Consider the following 20,753-nt stretch of genomic DNA (forward strand, 5'->3'; position numbering starts at 1 on the left):
ATTGTGAAGGGAGGGAAATGAGGCCAGAGCAGTGGTGATACAGTAAACAGGGCACTGCATTTGGAGTCAAGAAGACCTAGGATCAAATCTGTCCTTAGACACTTACTAGCTATGTGACCCTGGGCAAGTCACTTAATCCTGTATACTTCAATTGCCTCATCTATAAAGATAGAGTGTGTCAATAGATAGCCTCTGAGGTACCTTCCTGCTCTAAATCTATAATGTTATGACTGGGGGAAAGTTTCTCCAGGGAGAAAATGAAGGGTCAGAGTAAATGATTGCTAGGGTCCTTTTAGGATCAAATCTCTTTGTCTCATGCTCTGAGTTCATCCCACTCCACCTGGGTCCAAGGCAGAGAAGAGATTGTGCCTTCCCCCATTAGGGGGCATCTGTCACCACTTAGCTCCTGGGGCAGAATGAAAGGAGGAATGGAATCTGGAAATACTTCAGAAGCAGCTCCTCCCAGCATCCTGAAAAACACTTGCCACAAATGATTCGCAGGCCTGTCGTCTCGTTTTTTCCCTTTTTTCTGGAAAGAAGTAGGCACTGTGTGGCTTGAATCAAATTTAAACTAAAGAGACCTGTTCATGCCAAATTCCAGTCTGCGGGTAGCTCCTAAGCACAGGAGCATGTGAGGCTGAGTTGGCTTTCCTTGCCATGCCCAGGGAGAGAAAGCAGTGGGCTCAGGAAGCTTAACCTTTCCCCCTGCTTCCAGGTAAGAGGTTTTTGGTAAAATAGCTCCATTGTCCCAGACCCCTAAACTCATATCTGGAGTGGAGGTGATCAGATCAGGCCAGTTCCCTGATCACACCACCACCACCACCACACAAGTGTAACTTATAGTTTCCTTGCCTCAGACCTCTCCTCTCTCCAAACTACCCTCCCCTTTGTAGCCAATGACTTTTGTTGACACTATTTACAAACTTGTGCTGGTTTCCTGAAGAATAAAGTATAAACTCCTGACTTGGGCATTCAGAGTCTTGCTCCACCACAGTCTGGCTCCAGCCTACTTTCCAGCCTTATCTCAAAGCTATTCCCCTTCATGGACTGTATGTTCCAGCCAAACTGGGCCATGTTCCCTCCCCTGTTCTTGTTCTGCCCTGAAATTTAGGCCTTTGCTCACCCTGTGCCCTTTTCCTGGAATGGACACCAACCCCACCTCCTTCTAGTAAAGTTTCAAGGTCCAACTCAGGAGGTGGTTCTCCTTCCTCCTTCCCCTCCCTTCCCTTCTAGCTGAAAATTCCCTTTCTCCCTCCTCAAATGACTCAGAGCATTTGGCTTGGCTCTCTCCTTTGACCTAAGGTATCTGCTCCCTTGTATCAGTTATTTCTGAGCTTGTCCTTCCCTCTATCAAACTGTAGGCCCCTCAGGAGTGGACCTGACTTGCCTTTCTTCTTGTATCCCCAAGGCCAGGAACAGGGGCCTGCACATGGCATGTGATAAATCTTCAGGGATGCAGTTTAGCACAGCTTAGGCACAAGCTCCAACAGCCAGTTTCCTGACTGCCCCTGCCCCCAGCTGTCAGCGATTCCTCTCTCTGAAGATGATCCTGTATTGACTTGGTATGAATTGATCTGTGTACATGCTACCTTCCTCCTCCCCACTGGCCTGGGGGAATTGCTGAACTTCTTAAGGGCAGACACTGTTTGGATTCTGGGCTTTGTATCTCTAGCACCCGGCACTTAATAGACACTTAATAAGGCGAGTCTTGCTCGCTCCACTCCATTCATGTGGCCCCATCCATCTTCTTAGCATTTGCTCCAATGCTGCTCACATAGCCACCTCCCCGCAGCAGACGTTCCAGCTCCGCAACCTCATCAGATCAATACCATCATCGCTTCTGGAAAGGGCATGTCAATCAAAGCCACTCTGGCTTCATTTATCATCTCTGTGATTTTCCAGACTAAAACTCCCTGCCACACACTCTGTATTTATCCTCTATGTACCTCCTTATTTACATGTTGTTGCCCCCATTAAAATAGAAACTCCTTGAGGGCAGAGAGTGGTTGCCTTTGTTTGCACCAGAGCTTAACCAGGTGCCTAGTTCATGTTGCATGCTCCATTGTTTGGCACAGGGCTTGGCACACAGTAAACACATACTCACTTGTTGGCTGATTGACTAGAATAGATGCTTCTTGAGGGCAGGAACTGAGCCACTTTTTGCCAGTTTTTGACACAGTGCTTGTGCCAAACATTTGTGGCACGCATTTAATAAATGGTTTTTTTCATTCATTCAATAAACATTTATGGAAGGCATGGAAAAGAATTTGAGGACTGATTTATCTGTAGCAATGAACCCAAGGTTTGGAATGTCTACAAGTCCCCACTGAATCTTGTGGCTCCTTTGCTGAGCTGAAGTTGTATCTTGGGTATCACAGCTAATCAGTATAAAAAGGGAAACAGAGTCAGAAAAGAAGAGAACATAGCAAGTGCTACATTTGATATCTGTTCTTCCCATAAACAATAAGATAAAACTGTGAGATTCCGAGCTGATCTACTCCTCCACAGGAGGTCTGTCTTAGAGGAGGATATGAGTAAGAAGGGCACTTTTTAGTGGGTTACACTATTCCAGGACAAGATCCAACCTGAGAGAACATCTAGTCAATCAGAACATAGATTTAGAGCTGAGAGGGACCTTAGAGGTCAACGAGCCCAATCCTATCATTTTATACATAGAAATAAACCTGAGGCTCAGAAGCAAGAAATGACTTCCCCAAGGTCATACAGGTAGAAGTGGCAGGGCTGGGATTCAAAACCAGGTCTTCTCCCTCTGAATTCAGTGTTCTTGACACTATACTTACTGTGTCCCATCTCCTGCATCTTTCAGACAGGTAAACTGAGGCCTACAAAGGTTGAGCGACTTGCCCAAGGACACACAGGTAGTAAGTGGCAGAATCGCACTCAAGCCCAAGCCGTCTGGCTCCAAATTCTATCATTTCCACTGTTCCCAGGCAAGGAGCTCTGATCTGAGTTAGCAGTGACTTCTAAGGTCAGTCTCTTCCAGCTCCAACGTTACAGGAATCTAGGCATTGTTTAGAGAACCCTGGGTCAGGAAGACTGGAGATTAGGGAGGCTACCTACAGTGGGCTGCAAGAGGGATTTCCATCATCATGAAAGGCAAGAGAGCAGGGAGAAGAACCTGAAATGACAAGCTAAGCCAAGAGAAAGAGATGAAGGAAGGGAACCTTTCTGGTGCCCGCAGAGTTCAGGGAAAGGAGAGAACTGCCAGAATTGTTCAGACAGCTTCATAGGATGTCACTTTGAACATGAAACCAAGAGTTATAGCTACAAGAAGAGATAGCATCCTCTACTGGGATGGGTGAGGTGGAAGAGGGTGCAGAAGGAAGGAGGGTGGGAGCTGGCTGGCCGGCCAGCCAGACTGGGGCTCAAGCAGGATCCCAACTGTAAGATGTATTGCTCAGAGCTCAGAGCCAAGATAGATTAAGCAGAAGGAATGACTCCTCTCTCCACAGCCCCATGCAATCCGGTCCCCACCCTGGCCCTACACAGTCAGTGCTGCTGTTTGGGGGACTTAAAGAAGGCTTTTATAAAGCAGTCAGACCAACCAAGTCTGGAAGGAGGAATGGATCTGAACTAGGCATGTTCTTTCACTTTCACAAAAACCTGTGATGCCACACCCTAGAGTGACCTGGGGCAAGCCTAGATTCCACCAAAGTCAGGGACAATCAAGGATGCAAGCAGGAAGGTCATCCATAGGTGCATAGTTCTAGAGCTGGAAGGAACTTCAGAGGTCATTTGATTCACTCCCATCTGAGCCTCAGTTTCCATATCTTTAAAATGAGGGGACTGGACTAGATGACCTCTGAGGTACCTTCCAGCTTTAGATCTATGATCCAATGTGTGACCTTGGGCAAGTCTTCCCTGAGCCTCACTTTCCACATCTGCAAAATGAAGGTGTTGGGTTAGATGGCCTCTGAAATCTCACATAAATCATTTTTTAAACCTTTATAGGATAAAATGGGGTTCCATTTCTCTATGATGCCTGAGTGGACTTAATATCCCTCCATATTATTATATCTCTTGGCACCCTAGGAAACAAAATCATTTTTTTGAACACCATTCCTCAAGTCTCCTTTTCAGAACTCTGAGGATTTCCCACTACTACTAACCCTCAGCTCACATAACAGCAATCTCTGATCACTTGATCACTGCCAAGCCCCAGGAAATAGCCTAGAACTGAAAGACGAGTTCATAGGGTATCCAACTGAACCACCTCTTAAGCAAGAATCCCCCACTGCCATATCACAAGGATGAGCTGAGGGCAATGTGACTAAACAACAGCATGGCTTTTTTATAAGAAAAAAATGATCTGGGGGTCGCAGTGGACTACAAGCTTCATAAACATCAACTGTCAAAAAAGAAAAGAAAAAAGAAAAAAAAGGAAAAGAAAAAAGGTTACTGTGGTCTTAAGCTGTCCGGCACCAGTGAGCTAGTAGTTCCCTCTTAGTATCTAGTAGCCCTGCTGTTCTCTGTCCTGTTGCAGTGTTATGTTTGCTTCTGGACATCACATTTTAGGAAGGACATGACTAAGCTTCTGGGGATATGGAGGAGGATAACCAAGGTGGTGAAAGGTCTCAAGCTTATACTCCATGAGAATTGCTTGGAAGAACTGGAAAGCTTTATCCTAGAGAATAAAAGGCTTATGGGAGACATACTAGCTGTCTTCAAGTTAGCTGATGGGCGGGCATTTAAAAGATGGATTTGATTTGTTCTGCTTGGCCCTAAGAGGGCAGAACAAGGAGAGATGGGAAGAAACTGCAAAGACATAGATTTAGGCTTGAAAACAAACAAAAAACAGAAAACAAACAAAAACCAACTTCCTAACAAGGAGAGCTATGCCAAAGAGAAAGGGAGTAAGCATTTTTTGAGCATCTACTATATGCCAGGCACTGTGTTAAGCCTTTACAAATATTGTCTCATTTTATCCTCACAACAGCCCTTTGAGGTAGGTGCTTATAGTACTATAGTTGAGGAAACTGCGGCAGACAGAGATTAAGTGACTTGCCCAGGGTCATACTAGTCTGAGATCAGATTTGAATTCTGATCTTCCTGACTCCAGGCCTAACACATAGCCACTTGCGTGACTTCTGGCAACTGTTGTTCAGTTGTGTCCAACTCACTGTGACCTCATTTGGGGTTTTCATGGCAAAGATACTGGAATGGTTTGCTATTTCTTTCTCCAGCTCATTTTACAGATGAGGAAACTGAGCTATAGTGGGCTCCTTACCAAACAAAAGCTGAATGGCCACTTGCTGTGGTTAGACTGGTCTCCGATGTCCCTTCCGAATGCTGAGATTACATGCTTTCATGATTCCATGATCCCTGACAAATGGTCACACAGCCTGACTGTAAAAAACTCCAGTGAAAGATTTAAAAAAAAAAAACCTGAACTGAACATGAGATTATAATAACCAGTCTTGACGCCAAAGGGTCCATCCATGCCCCTCCCTTTTAACAGAGGTAAAGGACTACAGGTGGGCAACACTGAATGTAATGCCAGATTTTTTTGGATTAAACTGATTCATTATACTTAAAGGGGGTGGAGTTTTTCCTTATTTTTTCCCCTTTTCAGTCTTTTCTATAAGAGGTAGCTCTCCAGAAAGCAATGGGGGTGAGAGGGAGGGATACTTTGGGAAAAGAAAAACCAAAAGAGATATATAAAAATTCATTTTAAAAAAAGAATAAAAACTAAGAGCCAACTCCCTACCTTGTGCATAGGACAGCCCGATGGTGCCACCCAAAAAGCCTCCTTGGAAGCTGGAGAGGTGCAGGGAAAAAAATGAAAAACTCTTTACAAGTTACTAGGGAACATTTTAGATATGCTAATAGCAGCTTTCAGTGGGTGGGGTCCCCCTAAACATCACGTGGCTTCAAATCACCCACAAGGAACAGAGCAACCTTGAACAAATCTCTCCCTGCCAAGTGGGAACTGGGAAACCTAGTTTTCTAAAGAAAAAGTTAATGTGCTAATGTCCTCCACCCCGCCCTCCGTAAACACACACACACACACACACACACACACACACACACACACACACACAAAATGAAACAACAAGCATTTATTAAGCACCACTCCCCCCCCCCTCAAGTGCCTACTGCTGGGTGTACAAAGACAAAAGTCCCTGTCCTCAGGAAGCTTTCTTGTTACTGGAGGGAAGAAAAAATGTAGGCAGATAGGAAGAAAGCCTGTGATTTTACCACTAACAGGAACTCCCAGAGAGCAAACTCCCTCTACCATGGAAATCAGAAGCTTCTCTGTAACTTTTTGTCACAGGAGCCTGGAGCACAAAGAGGTGAAGTGAGTGGCCCAGAGTGGCCTATTCATAAAAAGTAGAATTGGAACCCAGGTCTTCCTTAGTCTGAGGTTAGCTTTTTAGCCACATAACACATTGCTTTTCAGTATTTGTTGTTCAGTGGTATTAGACTCTTCATGACCCCATTTGGGGCTTCCTTGGCAAAGATAGTGGAGTGGTTTGCTATTTACTTCTCCAGATCATTTTACAGATGAGGAAACTGAGGCAAATAGGGTGAAGTGACTTGACCACATTTAATTCAAAGTAATTTGGCAAGTGGGAGTTGGGGGGAACAGAATACTAACAATAAGAGATGGAGAAAGGAGGTTGCAGCACTGGATCTGAGAGATGAAGGGAGAAAGAAGGGTCTATGCCCCAGCTATGGGGCAGCTTGTGCAGAGCTGGAATTTGGACTTCCAGAATATCAATCTGGCAGCTGTACAGAAGCTGGATTGGAGAGGAGAGAAAGGTATCAGATGGATCATCTAAATGAATGTTGCAATCAACAAGAATTTGAAGGATGATAGCAAGGTGCAGGGGATCTGACTTCCATCTTTACATCAACCACAAACCAACATGACCACTTCCTGGCCCTGAACCACACCCTGGGCTCAAAGAGGCAAAGGGGAGGGGGAGGGTAATGGAAAGAACTCTGGTTTCAGAATCAAGGAACCTAAATGGAATCTTAGTTCACATACTAATCTGAATCATCTTGTGCAAGTCATCATCATTCAGAGCCTCAGTTTTCTCACCTGTAAAATGGGGATAATACTAACTTCAACCTCCCAGGATTGTTGTGGAGAGAAATCTCTTGTAAATCTGAAATTTTAAGAGCACTAGGAGCTATCATCGCCATGATGTCAGTACAATGCTGATGGACTCAGATCATGGCATCCTTACCTGGCATTCATTCCACCTTCTCCTTCCAAACCACTGAATATTTTTTCCATAGAACATCTAATCACTAAAGACCTTTTAAGTCTTCAGCTGTGGCTCTTTGTTCCTATGCTTTTTCTGATATTCTTTCCCTGGACCAGGTGCCAATGAAGTCCTTACCCTAGTCCTCCCACTCTGTACCCTGGCCCAGCTGTCTGCCCTTGTCCCAGCATACAGACTCTCCTACCTCAGCTCTGTTCCTGATAGCAAGAGGGTGCTGTGCCTCAGAAGAAGCCACAGGAGAAGTCAATGTTAGTAGAGAGGTGGGGATTGCAGGTGTGGCATGTTGCATATGCAGGGGTATGCTGGTAAATGTTTAACAATCAGCTCTCTGAGGAGGGAAAATGTGCACATGACATACTTTTAAGTTGAATCTGCATCATCACAATTTTCTCCACCACTTTCTTAAGTCCAAACAATCAATAAAATAATAAATCAAGACCCGGTACGTAGCTTTTGCAATTTCCAAGGTATAAATGCTCACACTGAAAGTTCTGCTATTGACTCTTGGGAGCCCATTCAAGCTGGCTCCAACATCCACTGGTATGATGACAGCTTTGCTCCTCTACTTTTGTTGGTTTAGCTAAACTGTTTTTCTTTGTTATAAGGGACATGATCTACTGAGGCACAGGGGTAGGTGGTATTTTGGGAAATGATTGTGGCATTTTAAACAGGCATCCCTACTGCCTACAAATATGCCTACATCTCCACTATTCTAAAAAAAATCTTCCCTTGATTCTTCCATTGCTACTAACTATGGACCTATTTCTCTTCTGCTCTTTGTAAACACAATCAATGCCTCCACTTTCTCTCCTCTCACTCTCTTCTTAACCCCTTCCAGTCTGGCTTCCAACCTTGTCATTCCATGGAAATTGCTCTCTCCAAAGTTACTACTCATCTCTTAGTTGCCACATCCAATGGCCTTTTCCTAATCCTCATTGTCCTTGACCTCTCTGCAGCCTTTGACACTGGTGATCACTCTCCCCTCCCTGACACTGTCTTCTCTCTAGGTTTTGGGAACCACTCTCTCCTGGTTTTCCTCCTAACCATCTAACTGCTTCTCTGTCTCCTTTCTTGGATCTTCCTCCAGATTATACCCTCTAACCAAAGGTATCCCTCAGGATTCTCGCCTGAGCCTTCTCTTCTCCCTCCATACTACTTCCCTCGGTGATCTCACCAGCTCCGATGGATTTAATCTTTGTACTGATGATTCTCAATCTAACTATCCTGTCCCAATCACTCTGCTGAACCTCCAATCTCACATCTCCAACTGCCTTTCAGACATTTTGAACTGGATGTCCAGTAAACATCTTAAACTCATTATGTCCAAAACACAACTGATATTTCCCCTTAAACCTACCCCCTCCTGCTTTCCTTATTATTGTAAAGAGCAGCATCATTCTCCCAGTCTCTCAGGCTCACAACCTAAGAGTCATCCTGGTTTCCTCACTGTCTCTTACCTCCCATATCCAAGTTGTTGCAAAAGCCTGCTGATTTCACCTTTTCAACATCTTTCAAATACCCCCTTCTCTCCTCTGACACTGCCACAACTTTAGTGCAGGCCCTCATCATCTCATGCCTGAACTATTGCAATAGCCTGATGGTGGTCTGTCCGCCTCAAGTATCTCCCTACTGCAATCCATCCTCTATTCAGTCACTTAAGTGATTTTCTTAAAGAGCAGCTCTGACCATGTCAACCCCCTATTCAATAAACTCCAGTGGCTCCCTGTTGCCTCCAAGAACAAGTACTAAATTCTCTGTTTAGCATTCAAAGCCTTTCATAACCTAGCTCCCTCCTACCTTTTCAATCCTCTTACACCTTATTCCCCAAAATGTACTCTTCAATCCAATGATGCAGGCCTCCTGGTTCTTCCACAAACAAGAGACTCCATCTCTCAACTCTGGGCATTTTCTCTGACTGTCCTCCATTCCTGGCATGCTCTCCCTTCTCCCCTCTGACTACTGACTTCCCTGGTTTCCTTTAAGACCCAACTAAAATCCTACCTCCTACTGGAAGCTTTCTCCAGCCTCTCTTAATTCTAGTGCCTTCCTTCTGTTAATTATTTCCTATTTATCCTGTCTATAGCTTGACAATAAATTTCCATTTCAAGAAAACCTATATAATAAATATTGCACATTGTTTTCAAAGCTGCCCAGCTTTCTTTGCTTCTTAGGTGGTTTTCTTTTGTTCTCTGCTGTGCCCTTTTTACTTTATTTTTTCCTTCCTCCACCCTAAAAAAGGCTACAATTAAGCATGGATACACATACATATACAGTTATCTATAAACATACGCATATAGACATACACATATATGTAAGGCCATACTATGTTTATTCCCTTCTATTATCTATTTCTCTGAAGGTGGCTAGCATCTTCCTTCATAAGTCCAAGATTTTCCATGTTTTTCTAAATCTACCAGCTCATCATTTCTTACCCCACAGCAATATTCCAACCTAATCACATCCTATCTGAGAGATGGTCTATGAAAGTTTTTTCCCAATTTTCTGCATTCCTTCTGTTCTTGGATACATAGATTTTATTTACACAAGAAAATTTTAATTTAAAATAATCAAAATTATCCTTTTTAAACTTCAACAATGCTCTTGCCTTATATTATAGTTTAAGGTCTGATGCTGTGGAATCTACTTCCTTTACATCTTTTCCTCCTGGTTTCTTCGAAGTTCCTGATCTTTTGTTCTTCCACATGAACTTCGTTATTATTTTTTTCTAACTCAGTAAAATAATTTTTTAGTAATTTAATTCAGATGACATTGTATAAATAGATTAGTTAGGTAAACTTGTCATTTTAAAACTTATATTGACTTTACCTACCCATGAACAATAAATATTACTTCAATTATTAGATCTGACTTTATTTGTATAAAAATGTTTTATGTTAGACTTACAGGAACTGATGAAGTGAGCAGAGCCAGGAGAACATTATACACAGTAACAGCCACAGTGTGTGAGGACTGTTTTTAATAGACTTAGCTTTTCATAGCAATACAAGGACCTAAAACATATCCAAAGGACTCATGATGCAAAATGACATCCACATCCAGAGAAAGATCTATGGAGTCAGAATGCAGAATGAAGCAGACTACTTTCTGCTTTGTTATGTTTGGTTTTTCCTATGGTTTCTCCCATTCATTTTAATTCTTCTATGCAACGTGACTAATGTGAAAATGTGTTTAATAGACCCATATAAGATTGCATGCTGATGTTGACAGGAAGGGGAGAGAGGGAGAAAATTTGGAACTTATGGAAGTGATTGTTGAGAACTGAAAACAAATAGATTAATAAATTTGGGGGGAAAAGTTTTATGTTTATGTTCATATAGTTTCTGTGTCTGTTTCGGCAGGTGTATTATACTGTCTAGGTATTTTAAATGATCTAAAACAGTATTGAATAATATTGCCGACACAGTGTAGTTTCCCTATTTTTCACTTTTGAGTAAATCTATTTTAACTTTAACTTTGTATGAGATCATGATTACTATCCCTGCTTTTTTTTACATACTAAATTCTGCTCCCACCATTTATTTTATCTTTGTGTGTATCTCTCATTTCTATAATGTTTCCTGAAAGCAACATATTGTTGAATTCAAATTTTCAATCTGCTATCCATTTCCGTTTCATGGATAAATTTGTCCCATTCACATTCTAAGCTATACTTGTGTATACTTGTGGATTTTTCCTCACTGTTCTTCTCACCCTATTTACCCTCTCCCTCCTCACTCCTCTGTTTTACTTGCCCTCCTATTCTTTAACCTACACACCCCTGTAAGAATCCCTCCCTTATCCTCTCCCTCATCCTATCCTTTTGTCATTTTATTTCTTTCTGAATTTAGAAGACTTTTATACTCTTCTAGATATGTATGTTGTTCCCTCTTTGGCCCTTCCTGATGAAAGTAAGGTTCCAGCCCTCCCCCTTACTAGCTTCTTCTGTATCAATGTTTCCTTTTATGCCTCATTTGTATGAAATAATTACTCCCTTTTATCTCTCCCCATGCAATTTTATTTTTTAGAATCACCCCATCATACTCAGTTCAGTCCATGCCTTCCTTTCAAACTACCCAAACAATGATGACAATCATAAAAGTATTGCTAATATTTTCACATATACAAAGTAAATATTTTGACCTTTTTGAGCCCCTAATGTTTTTAATGTTTACCTTATATTTCTCCTGGATGCTATATGTTGAATTTTTCCTTAAGTTCTGAGAGTTTTGTCACAAAAACCTGAAAGTCTTCGAGTTTGTTAAATGTCCATTTTAATTCGTTCTTCATTTGGGATTATACTTAACTTTGCTGGGTAAGTTACCCTTGGCTGTAACCCCAGCTCTTTTGCTCTACCAAATGTAGTATTTCAAGACCAAAAGCCCTTCAAGGTAGTAGCTGCTAGGTCTTGTGTAATCCTTATTGTAGCTCCAAGGTATTTAAATTGTTTTTTTTTCTTGTTGTTTCCAATATTTTCTCCTTAACTTGAGAGTTTTGAAACTTGGCTATGATATTCCTGTAAGTTTTCCTCCTGGGATCTCTTTCAGGTGGTGATCAGTAGATTTTTTTCTATTTCTACTTTTCTTTCTTATTCTAGAACTTCAGGGCAATTTTCCTTGACAATTTCCTGTAATATTGTATCAAGATTCTTTTTTAATCGTAATTTTCAGGTAATCCAACTACTCTTATTTCTCTTCGATCTGTTCTCCAGATCAGTCGTTTTTTCTAATGAGATGTTTCACTTTCTCTTCTATTTTTTTCATTCTTTCGATTTTGTTTTATGATTTCTTGTTGTCTTAGAATGTCATTAGCTTCCCCTTGCCCAATTCTAGTTTTCAAGGAATTATTTTCTTCCTTAAGTTTTTGATTGTCTAGTTCTAGTTGGTTGGCTTTCTTTCCATAATTTTTTTTTTAATTTTTTTGGATTGCTCTTATTTTTTTTTCCAATTTTTCCTCAACCTCTCAATTGATTTTTAAAGCTCAAGAACTTCTTTTGTGCTGGGATGTTTCTCATTGAAAAAGGAGTGACTTTTTAGCTCCATTAGCTTCCTCTGAATATGAATCCAGATCTTCTCTATCACCATAATAACTATCTATGGTTGAGTTCTTTCTTCTTTGTTTACTCATTTTTACTTATCTATTTATTATTTTATTTTGCTTTTAGCAGCTAGTAGTGTAATCATGTTGTTGTTGAGAGGTATAGGGAATGATGCCCCAAGCCTGTTATTTTCTGTTATTTTCAGAGGTCTGTCTTGGCACTCAACTTTGGGTTCTCCTTTCTACTCCTAAGCCAAGGTTAGGGCCCCCAGTCCCACTCTCTCCCAAATGATCTCGCACTCTGCAGTCCCTCCGGTGACTGTAAACTACAACTGTCCTCTCTGCCCTGGAACTGAAACCAGGGACTCTGCTCCCCTATAAGTGCCCACAGCCCAAAGAGTCTATCTCTTGCTAATGCACTCACCAGGTGTGTGCTTAGCTCCTTCTCCCTACAACCACAGCCAGGGTGGCGTCTGGGCAGCACAGCTGTGCTTGGCATCTCTCCACAATGGAAGGTCCTTCAGTCTTCTCCTCTGCAGCCATCAGACTCCCCCACACAGTCTGCCAGATGAAAGTTTCTAAACTGAGACAGTCTTTTAACCCAGCAGCCCCAAAGGCTGGTCATTTGTTGATTCTGCAGAGTTGGCCTGGAGGTGTTTGCACTTCACTCAGGCTGAACTTTCACCTCTGGAGGCCAGGTCTTTCCTGGAGTCTTCTCAAATTGTCTTAGGAAGGCAATTGCTTTACCCTGTGTTTATTTCTGCTGCTCTGAGATGATGTTCTTTCTTTGTGGAGGAAATTTGGAAAGCTGACAGTTTTCTGACCTACTCCACCATCTTCCCAAAATCTTTTCCAGTCTCTTACTCTTACTAATATGTGGGACCTTGAGCAAGTGTCACTTTATCTCCCTAGGCCTCGGTTTCCTCCTCTGTAAAATAAGAGGGTTGGACTAGATGATTTCCAGCTCTGGAGCTAAGATCCTATGACTTGGAGAATAGCAATGTTGTCCGTGTTTTTTTTTCAATTATTTTGCTTTCAGCTCTTCCTGAGATATCTTGTAAAATGATCCTCTAATGCTTTTAAGATTGTGTTATTTCCAGCATAGTTTTTCTCAGCATGTTTTTGGTCTTGTCCAGCCACTCATCCTGACTTTGTCTTCATAAGTGCCATTCCTACTTCCCCATGTAGCAATGCGCCAGGGACTGAGACATTAGGGTCCAAATGTGCTGGTTTCACAATTGATGATGAAAAGAGATTGTGATAGAAAGGCTGTTAAATCTTTTCTCTTTGACTTATATTTGCTGCCCCTCCCCTGCCAATTTCACCTATGAATGCTCTTAGAGGGATGTGATTCAGTTGAGTCTCAGATCAAACTTTCTGTAGACATTTGCCTCCATTACTTTTTATTCTTTTATAAAACAATACTGGCCATAATCTGATAGCATCCTCGGCAATTTTTTTTGTTTCAGGGTTTTTCGTTATTGTTTCTTAGCAGATGTGTTTGTATGCTAAACTGGTGTTGCTGTGCCTCACAGCTTGGCAAGAAGAGCAAGTGTTTACTTCCTAAGGCCCTAAACTTTTCTGGAAATGATGATAATCAAGGTCAATATCTTTGGCTTTTTCCATTTCCCATTTTTCAGTATTGACAGCTCATTTGAATAGGTCAGGGTAAAGCTACTGCAGTTGTTCACAGTATCTTCTTCTCATCTTTATTCCTTCATCTAACTTGATTTTGATTTTGACCTTTGCTTTAACTAGTTGATCGCCTGACTACACCTAGACAGCTGAGGTGACACTCACATCAATAACCAATTGTTTCTTGTCTGTTAAGATAAAGTCAGTTTTATTCTTTATGATGATATTTTTGAGCCAGCACCATCTAACTATTTTCTGAAAGAAAGCAATTGTGATATAGAGTCAAAGGGCTTTGGAGTCATCTAGAAACCTTTGATCTCTTTCATACCTTAAAAGAATCATATTTTCGAGTATCATTTTTGCCATCTTCTATGTGCCTACTATTGCACTGAAGGCACCCAGCTAATAGGTATTAGAGATGAGATTTGCACCTATTTCTCAACTAACTCTAATTGTATTAATAATTTCACTATACCACATGACCTCTCATCTGTCAAATAGGATCCTAGTTCTAGAGTTGGATGGGACATCAAAGGTCAGCTAGTCCAGCCCACTTTACAGATGAGGAAACTGAAACACAAGGAGGTTCAAGACTTGCCCATATAGGTAGAAAGTGACATAAACAGAATCTGAATACAGGCAGGTTCTCTGACTCCAAACCCAGTACTCTTTCCATTGTACCACACTGCCCCACCGGTAGCACTGAGGGCTTAGATGTGTAAAACTCTTTCCAGCTCAAATGTCCTAAGGTTCTATTACCTGGAAATGATTATGATGATGATGATAGCATATATTAAGCACCTACTATGTGTCAGGTGCTACGCTAAGCACTGTACAATTATTATCTCATTTGATCCTCACAGAAACCTTTCAAGGGAGGTGCTATTATTATTCCTATTTTACAGATGAGGAAACTGAGGCAAACCAAGGTGAAGTGACTTGTCCAATTGGGGTCACTCAGCTAGTATTTGTCTGAGACTAGATTTGAACTCAGGTCTTCCCAATTCAAAGCATAGAACTCTATCCTCTGGAAACAGAGTCCCTAGATCTTCTGGATCTCTACAGTACATAGGGACAAATAAAGTTACTTTGGATCCAGCCTTTGCCCCACAGTGCAGAGAAACACAAGTCCAGGAACTATTTGCTGAAATACAGTGACCTATATTGCTTTTTGCTTCTTCTTCTAAATAAGTGAAGTTTTTTATTTGAAGGGGAGAATAAGGCTGTTGCCAAATAATCTGTAGATTTTCTCAAGGGGAGGGACCTCCCCCTCATTTGATTTATTGCCACACTTGCTTAGATATTTCAATAGATCTGTGATCTCACCACAAGGGTATTCACGCCACTAGGACACACTGACTCCTCCACTCTATCCCATTTCACGTAGTTCTTGGCCCTATCTCTCAGTCAATCCTCTATAGAGTAGGTAGGGAGGATGCCAGAAGCCTTCACAGGTTTCTTTTCACCTTGTAGGGTTACCAGTGTCTGTATGTTATCTCATTCTCATTCATACATTGGAAGCCCCATGGAGAAGTGGGGACAGAGGACCTGGGTTGAAGTTCCATTTCTGACACTTGCTACCTCTGTAATATTAGGAAGTCTTTGTGCACTTTCTGAGCCTCAGTTTCCTCATCTAGCTTAAGTCTATGATCTATGTTTTTTATACCACTTTTTTGCTTCAAGTCATCATCTATAATATGTTGCAGCCTTCTTGAGTCTCCTAGTCTTTGAATCACCTGCAAGGGTGATTCTTCTGAGATCATGGGTTTTATTGAGTGCTGCCGTGCAAAAAGTACTGAACTTGAAGTCACAGTATCTGCGTTTGAATCCAGATTCTGCAACTTACTGTCTGTGTGACCTTGCCCGAGTCATTTTTTAAAAAATTTATTTATTTTTAGTTTTCAATATTCATTTCCACAAGATTTTGAGTTCCAGATTTTCTCCCTATCTCTCCCTTCCCACACCCCAAAACACCATGCATTCTGATTGCCCCTTCCCCAATCTGCCCTCCCTTTTATCACACCCCTCCCTTTCCTTATCCTCATCTTCTCTCTTTTCTTGTAGGGCAAGAGAGATTTCTATACCCCATTACCTGTATTTTTTGTTTCCCAGTTGCATGCAAAAGCAATTCTCAATGTTCATTCCTTAAATTTTGAGTTCCAACTTCTTTCCCTTCCTCCCTCCCCACCCGCCCCCACTGGGAAGGCAAGCAAATCTTATATATGTGTAGTTTTGTTAAAGACTTCCAAAATAGTTATATTGTGAAAGACTAACTATATTTACCTCCATCCTATCCTGCCCTCTATTTATTCTATTCTCTCTTTAGACCTTGTCCCTCCCCTAAAGTGTTTACTTCTAACCATTCCCTCCTCCCATTTGCCCTCCCTTCTATCATCCCCCCACCTCACTTATCCTCTTCTCCCCTACTTTCCTATAGTGTAAGATAGATTTTCATACCAAATTGAGTGTGCATGTTATTCCCTCCTTAAGCCAAATGTGATGAGAGTAAGCTTCACTTTTTCCCCTCACCTCCCCCCTTTTCCCCTCCATTAACAAAGCTTTTTCTTGCCTCTTTTATGAGAGATAATTTGCCCCATTCCATTTCTCTCTTTCTCCTCCCAATATGTTCATTTCTCACCCCTTAATTTTATTTTTTAGATATTATCCCTTCCTATTCAACTCACCCTGTGCCCTCTGTCCCTATATATGTGTGTATAATCCCTTCAACTACCCAAATACTGAGAAAAATCTCAAGAGTTACAAATATTATCTTTCCATGTAGGAATGTAAACAGCTCAACTTTAGTAAGTCCCTTATGATTTCTCTTTCCTGTTTGTCTTTTCATGCTTCTCTTGAGTCTTGTGATTGAAAGTCAAATTTTCTATTCAGCTCTGGTCTTTTCATCAAGAATGCTCTAATTCATTGAATGATCATTTTTTCCCCCTGAAGTATTATATTCAGTTTTGCTGGGTAGGTGATTCTTGGTTTTAATCCTAGTTCCTTTGACTTCTGGAATATCATATTTCAAGCCCTTCGATACCTTAATGTAGAAGCTACTAGATCTTGTGTTATCCTGATTGTATTTCTACAATACTCGAATTGTTTCTTTCTAGCTGCTTGAAATATTTTCTCCTTGACTTGGGAACTCTGGAATTTGGCTACAATATTCCTAGGAGTTGTCCTTTTTGGATCTCTTTCAGGAGGTGATTGGTAGATTCTTTCAATATTTATTTTACCCTCTGATTCTAGAATATCAGGTCAGTTTTCCTTGATAATTTCATGAAAGATGATGTCTAGACTCTTTTTCTTTTATCATGGCTTTCAGGTAGTCCCATAATTTTTAAATTGTCTCTCCTGGATCTATTTTCCAGGTGAGTTATTTTTCCAATGAGATATTTCACATTGTCTTCTATTTTTTCATTCTTTCAGTTTTGTTTTGTAATTTATTGGTTTCTCATAAAGTCATTAGCTTCCATGTGCTCCATTTTAATTTTGAAAGAACTATTTTCTTCAGTGAGCTTTTGAACCTCCTTTTCCATTTGAGTAATTCTGCTTTTTAAAGAATTCTTCTCCTCATTGGCTTTTTGGGCTTCTTTTGCCATTTGAATCAGTCTATTTTTAAAGGTGTTAATTTCTTCAGCATTTTTTTGGGTCTCCTTTAGCAAGCTGTTGACTTGCTTTTCATGATTTTCTTGCATTGCTCTCATTTCTCTTCCTAATTTTTCCTCCACCTCTCTTACTTGGTTTTCAAAATCCTTTTTGAGTTCTTCCATGGCCTGAGATCTTTGTATATTCATTTTGGAGGTTTGGGATGCAGAAGCCTTGTCTGTTATGTCTTCCTCTTATGGTATGCATTGTTCTTCCTCATTCAAAAGGATGGAAGAAAACACATTCACCAAGAAAGTAACCTTCTGCAGTCTTATTTTTTCCCCCTTTTTGGGCATTTTCCCAGTCAGTTACTTGATTTTGGAGTCCTTTGTCAAGAGGGAGGGTATATTCTGGGGACCTGTAAGTTTTCAGTTCTTCCAATGTGGCACAATCAAGGGAGAGGAGTTTACTCCTCTCCTGGCCTTTGCTCTGGTCTGGGAGCTACTGCAAGCTCTTCTGCCCAGGATCTGTGAGTAGAATTCCCTCTCCACAGCTGCTTCTGGCTCCACCACACCAGCACTCTTCTTTCTCACCCCAGGGCCCGGCTCTGGGCTGAGATTCAGATCAGCTGCTCAGTTCCCCCAGGGGATTTTGGCAGAGTGCTCCAAAAATGGATGCTGCCACTGCCCAGAGCCACTGGGGGCCAGGGCCAGGGCAGGAGGACCCTGCTCCCCTCCCACCCAGGTGAAAGAGCTCTCTCACTGACCCTCGAAGTTCTCTCTGGCATTTGTAGGTTGAGGGATCTGGGAACTGCAGATGCTGCCAGTGGTGCCCTGAAGCCTGCTCTGGTCCTGCCCCTGTCATGCCATGTGGCCAAGGCTCCAGTCTGAGCCCAGTGGGATAGACCTTTACTGTTGGTCATTCAGGTTGCCCCCGGGCTGGAAATCTCCTCAACTACATTGTTCTGTGGCTTCTGCTGCTCTAGAATTTGTCTAGAGTCATTTCTCACAGGTATTTTATGAGCTGTGGGGGGAGAGCTCTTACAGATCATCCTTCTACTCCACTATCTTGGCTCCTCCCCCTGGCTGAGTCATTTAACTCCTTTGATTCTTTATTTCCTCCTTTGTAAAATGAGGGAGTTAGACTAGATGACCTCGGAGGTCTCATCCAGCTCTATATCTAGGATCCTATGCATGACCTTGGGCAGGTCTCTTGGCCTCCTTGGGCCTCAGTTCCTTTCCTGAAGAAAATGAAGGGGATTGAACTTGTTGGCCCCTGAGATTACTTCTAGCTCTAGCTCTAGGATTCTAGATCTCAATTCAATTCAGTAAGAATTTATTAGGTGCCTACAGAAAAAAAATTTTAAATGGTTCCTGCCTTCAAGAAGCTTATAGTCTACTGAATTAGAGCTGGCATTTATACAGCACTTGATGATTTGCAAGGACTTTGCCTACATTGTTTCATGTTCTCCTCCCAACAACCATTTGAAACAGGTGTTAGTGTTATCCTCATTTTACAGATCATAGGATCACAAAACTAGAGGTAGAGGGACCTCAGAGGCCCTCTAGTTCAACTTCCTTGTTTTCTAAAGGGAGAAACTGAGGCCTAGAAAAGCAAAGTGATTTACCCAAAGTCATACAGAGAGTAACTATCTAGGGTGAGATTTGAACCCCCATCATCTGACTCTGGAGTCCATACTCTTCTCACGGTATCACCTTGACTCTGAGAAGGGTCAAGTGGGCTGCCCATTGTCAAACAAACAGTGTCAGAGGCTGGATTCAAATCTAAGTCTTTCTGCTTGTTCTTAAGCCCTTTGTTGTGTGGAGCAGGTATGGCTGCTCACTCTGTCTGGATGAGCAGGGAGTCACCAACTACTATCCTCCAATAATATGGAGGACCTATATTCCACCACAGCCCAGAACACTGTCAACTAGCCTGCCAGGGACCCTAAGCTCTGTTGGGCCTTGCTATCTCCCCCACCTCCAAACTCAGGATTTCCAGGTCTTTTCATCTCCCTCGTGGCTGAATTGTCCTATCTAGGTTTATCTCCATGCCTCCTTCTCCCAATTAGAGTATGAGGTCCTTGATCGCAAGGACTGCCTCACTTTTCTGCTTGTATCCTCAGCATTCAGCACAGTTTTTGGCACTTCACAAATTCTTTTGCATTCAGTCATTCTACCATCTACCCATCCATCCATTCATTTTTTCTTTCTTTCAGCTCCATGGTGCTGCCTTTTGTAGTTCCCCAACTTGTAGTCACAATGGCATCCCTGGGAAAATACTGATGTTAAAAAAGATGAGCTTTTGCAGCAGGGAGCAGAATGAGATCATTGGAAACACTGCCTGATTTTCCAAATGCAATCCAGCCTGTCCTCCTGCTACTACAGTCAGGGCCCAACTCATTGTCTGTCTACAGTAGCTGCCCAAGATATATGCACTGATGGAGAAGCCTGATGAGTTGTCCTTCTACCTGCATGTCATAATCTGGATAGTATGCCTTTTTTATCCAATTCATTTTTCCAACATGCTCGCTTAGACTGATTTACTGCCATGGAGCTACAAATATACTCTGTTATTCCAAAAATTCATCAGATGACCTGGACAGCCCATATGAGCCTTCAATTGAAAACAAATGTACATACGATTCCATAATAAAATAACGGCTCACATTGCTCTGGAGGAGGGGAATCTCAATCTTTTTTGTCATCGACCACTTTGGCAGACTGGTGAAATCTATGGTCCCCTTCCTGGAATCATGTTTTTGGAATGTATAAAATAAAATACATAAGATTACACAGAAAATCAATTATATAGGGAAACAATTAACAATTATATATTATATATAATTATATGTATAATGATATATTTAAGAGCAGTTAGGTGGCTCAGTGATAGAGCACCGGGCCTGGAGTCAGGAGAGCCTGAGTTAAAACCTGGCCTTCAGTTATTTACCAGCTGTGTGAGCCTGAGAAAGTCACTTCATCCTGTTTGCCTTAGTTTCCTCATCTGTAAAATAAGCTCAAAAAGGAAATGGCAAATCACTCCAGTATCTTTGCTAAGGAAACCCCAAATAGGGTCATGAAGAGTCAGACAACCACTGAAAAATGACTCAACAACAACTGATATATGTGTGTGTGTATTTAGAATAAATTCATGACCCAAGTTAAGACCTCCTGCTCTATAACTTTGAAGTTGAAAAATTGCTTGCCTCACAGAAACCCTATGAGATTGTGAGCACAAATC

At 41.7% G+C, this 20,753-nt stretch overlaps 1 long non-coding RNA gene across 1 annotated transcript in view; it reads right to left on the reverse strand.

The window, feature by feature from the left end:
* The window catches only part of LOC140515462 (uncharacterized), a 38,058-nt gene extending 32,244 nt beyond the window's left edge, over window positions 1-5,814 (reverse strand). Inside the window, exon 1 of the long non-coding RNA XR_011971034.1 lies at window positions 5,729-5,814. This is a non-coding gene — a long non-coding RNA (uncharacterized lncRNA). The remainder of the gene's footprint in view (window positions 1-5,728) is intronic.
* Between the last annotated feature and the right edge of the window lie 14,939 nt (window positions 5,815-20,753).

The sequence above is a fragment of the Notamacropus eugenii genome, chromosome X (genome assembly GCF_028372415.1).
Source record: "Notamacropus eugenii isolate mMacEug1 chromosome X, mMacEug1.pri_v2, whole genome shotgun sequence".
NCBI classification, from domain to species: Eukaryota; Metazoa; Chordata; class Mammalia; order Diprotodontia; family Macropodidae; genus Notamacropus; species Notamacropus eugenii.